Here is a 6,023-nt window from a genome sequence, read left to right as displayed (position 1 = left end):
GCATATTATATAAACTTCTTCAGAGAATTTGACAATGACATTGCACGCACTAAAGTCGAGCTAATGCCAGGCTGTCCATTAAAATGACTTTGAACGAGTAAGTCATGTGAAAGACTACCAGGAAAGGTTCTTGCTGCTGTCTTACTGCCTTTTGCTAAAAACTGATGTTGACTTAGCAGTGCAAACGGCACTGACTTGGCACAATACCAACTACTGACATGGCTATGATATTGCATATATTTTCGTGTGCTGTGCTTAATGTTAAATATTCCAAATCACATCAGGCCACAACCAGATTAGCCAAAACAATGCAGTAAGATTGTGGAAGTTACAAAAGTGTCAATAGTTAAAGATAAAAACAACAGCAACAATAACTTTCAGTGGAAGTAACAGAGCAGAGTTCCAGGAAAGAGGTGTAGTTTGTTACCCCTGAGATGAATTGTACCAAAAAGCTAATGCAATATTAAATCAAGAGACACTACTTCCACCTTTACATTGTGCTACGTTCCTGTTAAAAGATATTTGCAGCCAAATTAGGTGTTTAATCCTCTCCATTACTGAGATCGCTCCACTCTTCCCCTCCAACATTTTTTGTGCAGCACAAGTATTGCCCCTTTGGAAAAATAAATGCATGAGTAGATAACATATCATTTATCCAGAGTGTCAGCCATTTTCCTGAAGCTTCTGTTACCCAGCATGTTTAGTGGACACATACCTTTGGCCAGATGAAATGTGATTGTGTGGGTGATTGTAGTATGTTTGCAAGCTGGAACGATAAGTTCACGTGGTGTACAGTTTCACTTTCATGGACATCAGGGTAATGTTGGTCAATTTTCATTAGCGACCATTGCCTTGTTGTTCTTGGTCTTCATGCATTCAGCATACTGCAGTTTGTGGTGTGTTTTGAGGCACTCTTCTTGGTTATCGTCACTTGCATTAAATCAGAGTTGATGATGATCCACTTTGAAGAACAAGCCTTTTACTTTCTGCCAGACTTGTCCAGGAAACTTCAGCACACATGCAGGCACGTGGGCGAACACTGATTTGGGGAGTGCTTGATTTGCTTTGCATGCTATTCACAGAGTACGCATTTATTCATCTGGTTCCATGAAAACACAGCTTTACAAAATCCAGAGTTTCATTTCCTTATTTATACGGTCAGTGTAAAGCACATAACAGAACATATGTACAGACTCATGTGTCTGTAAACATGAAATAGCAGTTTGTTATTGTGTCTTATTATGTTTGAGATGAGCACTTTTATAATCAGGCATTGATGAAAGGACATGGATGGTCATCAGTGGACACCGTGGGTTTATTTTCAGCTCAGAATAACATATATATTCTACATCTTTCTAATACTGTGTCTCTGTGGACAATAAGGCAGCTGTTAGACAGTTTCTCTGATAGGTTTGCCTTCTGTTACTCTGTTTAAATAAAATTACAGTATGGTATTAGACTCCAGTGATCTAATCAAGCCATGGGTAAAATTTATTTAGTGTGTTGAAAATCTGTTTTTTCTAAGTCATCTTAAGCCACATATATAGCAATTACATTTATATGGCTGTTAAATCTAAACACATAAATATACCGATCGTTGATAGAATTATTTGTTTTGTTCTAAGCGGTCACACTGATGGAGAAATGTGTGTCAAACTATTTTGCAAAGAAAAGTGTCTGGACTTCTTTAAGTTGCTTGAAGACGTTTCACCTCTCATCCGAGAAGCTTCTTCAGTTCTAAGGTCAAATGGTAGAGAGTCCCAGATATAAACCTAGTGGGAGTATCCCCCTTCAGAGGGACAAAGGGACCCCCTGATGATCCTCTAATCGCCTGAGCCAAGGTGTGAAACTGGGTGTGGGTCCCAATCAGCCAGAGTTTCGGGTGTGTTCATTGTGAAACCTGGCCCCACCTTATCATGCGAATTCCTGAGATCAGATGGCCCAGGATGTGAGTGGGCGTTAAGGCGTCTGGGAAGGGATCTCAAAACTGGATTGGTGTCGTAAACCCCCGCCTCTGTTCAAAGATGGTCGCTCACAGTGGACATAGATGGCTTCTTTCACTCCTCTTTCAAACCATCTGTCCTCTATGTCCAAAATGTGAACATTGGCATCCTCGAAAGAGTGTCCTTTGTCCTTAAGATGCAGATGGACTGCTGAGTCTTGTCCTGTGGAGGTGGCTCTTCTGTGTTGTGCCATGCGCTTGTGAAGTGGCTGTTTGGTCTCTCCAAGTCAGCAAAGTCAGCAAAGAAGCACAGAAAAGAAGATCAGACACCAGCGAGGGAGGATAAGAAGGACAGACGCAACAACATTGTCATCCCCTATGTAGCCGGTGTATCAGAGAAACTCAGGAGAGTTTTCTCCAAGCATGACATCCCGGTGCATTTCAGACCCAGCAACACGCTCAGACAAAAACTGGTTCACCCGAAAGACAAAACGCCAAAACACAAACTTAACAATGTGGTGTATGCTGTACAGTGCAGCGAGGAATGCTCAGACCTCTACATTGGAGAGACCAAACAGCCACTTCACAAGCGCATGGCACAACACAGAAGAGCCACCTCCACAGGACAAGACTCAGCAGTCCATCTGCATCTTAAGAATAAAGGACACTCTTTCGAGGATGCCAATGTTCACATTTTGGACAGAGAGGACAGATGGTTTGAAAGAGGAGTGAAAGAAGCCATCTATGTCCACTGTGAGCGACCATCTTTGAACAGAGGCGGGGGTTTACGACACCAACTCTCTGCCATCTATAATCCAGTTTTGAGATCCCTTCCCAGACGCCTTAACGCCCACTCACATCCTGGGCCATCTGATCTCAGGAATTCGCATGATAAGGTGGGGCCAGGTTTCACAATGAACACACCCGAAACTCTGGCTGATTGGGACCCACACCAAGTTTCACACCTTGGCTCAGGCGATTAGAGGATCATCAGGGGGTCCTTTTGTCCCTCTGTGGGGGGTCACTCCCACTAGGTTTATATCTGGGACTCTCCACCATTTGACCTTAGAACTGAAGAAGCTTCTCGGATGAGAGGTGAAACATCTTCTTTTTTTTTTTTTTTTTTTTTTTTTTTCTTTTTTTTTTAAATGACATCAGAAACAGCAGTATGCGACATTACGTGATGGCAGAGCTTCAGTTCATCCTTTGTCATTTTTTTTTTTTTTTTATAAATAGGACAGGGGGAATGAATGAGAGAAAGAGGGGGAGAGGAAGAAAGAAAACCAAAGGGGAGAAGAGACGGTGGGGGGGGGGGGGGGGGGGGGGGGGGGGGAAGAGAGAGAAAAAAAAAAAAAGAACTCCTGGGTCACCTGTATGGAGAAGAAGAAAAAAAAAACAAACAAAAAAGACAAACAGAGGAGACAGCAAACAACAAAGAGCAACATAATAATAGAGAAAACAAAGCACCATCACAATAAACTAGCTAGTCATAGATATCAATATTTACTAAATAATAAACGATATTGTGCAGCACGCAAGATAGACAGCGCACAGTGTGCTTTGACGCAGCAGCCAAGAAAGCTTTAGTCCGCGTCTGTGAATACCCATGTGTGCATACCTGTGTGGATCAGCATGCTTGCATTCCAAAGGTTTCTCCATGTAATGATCTGCTAGGGAGTGTGGGGGGGCCACGTCTTCAAGCAACTTAAAGAAGTCCAGACGCTTTTCTTTGCAAGCTCCTTTGACTACGATGACCTGGATGACTGAGAACCTTCACAGACATATGTGTCAAACTATCTTTAATATTATTTAAGTGAACATGAGGCTGAAATAACTTTAAGATTTTAAAACAAAAATTCATCTAGTTTAAAGTGAGTAAAGCAACAGTAAACTCAAGGCACTTTACATTGTAAGATAAACACCCCACAATGATACAGAGAAGAACCCAACAATAAGTTGACCCTAATAAAAGCACTTGGTGATAGTGTGAATGAGAAACTCCCATTTAACAGGAAGAAACCTACGACAGAACCAGGCTCACAGGGGACAGCCATCTGCCGCGACCTGCTAGACTAAATTAGACTGAAACTAAGAGTTTGATGAGCCTCCTTTCTGAAACAACAATGACTTCACACACCAGTCAAGCCCGACATAAAAACACAGTTTTGTACTCACAATAAAACTGTTCACAGCAGATAAAGCGCATGACTACAGTCCCCTTTGTGTGAGGTTCTGATTTTCTCAAACGCTATTTACTTGGACGCTTAATGGACTGAGCCATTGTTAATTCCACCTGTGCAGACTTTCAATCAGTCAGAAAAAATATTACTACAGTACCGAAACTGGATTCAAAGTCACACAAAAATCTCACAAGGTTGCTTTTTTAACCAGCAAGAATCTGAATTAACATTTTTTTATTAATTTTTTTTTACAAATCCTGCCACATATTGTGTGATGATATTCTCTCATAAAGGATTGGTCCAGGGTAGCCTAAAGTAAATAAGGTAGTAGACAAAATTAAGCAGTGAAGCCTTTGCTTGGCATTTAAAGTTTGACCATTGATTATCAAGACACCTTTGAACATTCCTAAGAAAAGAATTACTTCTGCGATCACTCTCACTGTCAAATTATTTTACTATTAATATCTGCTTATTCCTCTATGACAACACATCTTTGAAAATGAATATAGTGGAAAATTAATACCTTTTCCTGTTTGTATTTTTCTTCAGGTCAGCAGTTTTGTCAAACAGAAAGAAGGAACAACCAGTCATGTGCTAAGACCTCTGCCAACAGAACAAAAAGTTATTAGTTTTGATGACAGTGCAAAATTGTGCAATTTTGTTCCACATCCAGCTTGAGGATTAACAAACCATGTATTAGTCACAGACTACTCTGCAATACAATACAATCGATATCTTTTGACTATCTTCCACATGGAATGAGGAACATAGAAATAGCCATTTTCACAGCCTGGAAGCATAATTAAAAATTCAACATCCATTAAGTCTTATCTACTCCTTTTTACATACTACGTTTTGATGCTGTTTAGTTTACAATAAGGAGTGTGGATAAGAGTATCCATGACATCCATTTATAATAGCAATCCCTAAATGGATCCCAGTTGTTCTACTGTATGCTAACCTTATGGCACAGTAGTCAGCATGCCCAATGCTAACAATTAAGTTTTTTATTTTCCTCTTCAAAAACAGGATTTACTGGTCAGTGTTTTTCTGTCGCTGTTTGATTTGTGCTACATGTAGCTGCCGTTGGTTAGCAACATGGCTAATGCTAACAGCATACACACGATTAGCTTAGAGTGAGGATTATAGAACCGTTCATTTACAAAAAGCAAAAATACGCAATGAAAACACCTCACTACACATCAGGGTTGGGACCAGATCATATCAGTTGGACAGAGGGGCATTCGGTGAATAATTAAAATCATAAACACACATAGTACACACATAGAGAAATGTAGCCACAGTTAGAAATGCGCACAAATGTCTATCTTGGATTGCAGAGACAAACAGGAGACAGCAGAAACATTCTCACTGGATGTAGAAAGTGGATCAGTGAACTCACCATTGAGCAGTTTACCGTGAGCACCGCATTTCCATTTGTTTTGCATTTTTCCAGTAGGACCATGCTTTAAAACTAGCTGCACAAGCTGATGAATGACCTCATTTTAGCTTCAAAGACACATGAAGTACTTCCCACTAAAGCACTAAACTACAGTGAACCAAATAATTAAACTAAGCTCACACTACATTACACTTTTTGGAGATATGGGTGTTTATGTTTTTCATTACAAAATTGTATAAATTAGTGTAACTTATAGTTCAAGTGTATAAGCAGAATTCAGCTGAGTGGGCATAATTACTATATTGAGTGGGCCTGAACCCCCAAAGCCCTAACACTAGTACACAGTTTGTAACAGAACTAAAAGTAATGATTCAGCAGAAAATGTTCCCCATCAGCGCTGCTGCACATGTTCAAGCTTGAGTTCACTTTATTTTATTTTCTGTTTAATCTCCAGTAACACAACATATTCTATGAATTAACATGTTTTTAGCAGCTGTCC

At 40.2% G+C, this 6,023-nt stretch overlaps 1 long non-coding RNA gene across 1 annotated transcript; it reads right to left on the bottom strand.

Annotated features, from left to right (window-relative positions):
* Positions 1-4,328: 4,328 nt before the first annotated feature.
* Positions 4,329-5,655, bottom strand: LOC147337810 (uncharacterized). The gene is made up of 3 exons (XR_015124953.1): positions 5,525-5,655; positions 4,646-4,725; positions 4,329-4,432 (listed from the first exon to the last, which is right to left on the bottom strand). It is a non-coding gene; the product is annotated as an uncharacterized LOC147337810 (long non-coding RNA).
* Between the last annotated feature and the right edge of the window lie 368 nt (positions 5,656-6,023).

The sequence above is a fragment of the Aulonocara sp. 'chitande type north' Nkhata Bay genome, linkage group LG2 (assembly GCF_057382095.1).
Source record: "Aulonocara sp. 'chitande type north' Nkhata Bay isolate Kocher_YH1m ecotype deep benthic linkage group LG2, A_spYH_male_GT1.1, whole genome shotgun sequence".
Taxonomy (NCBI): Eukaryota; Metazoa; Chordata; class Actinopteri; order Cichliformes; family Cichlidae; genus Aulonocara; species Aulonocara sp. 'chitande type north' Nkhata Bay.
Note: the sequence above shows the minus strand (reverse complement) of the source record. Positions and strands in the feature narration are given on the sequence as shown.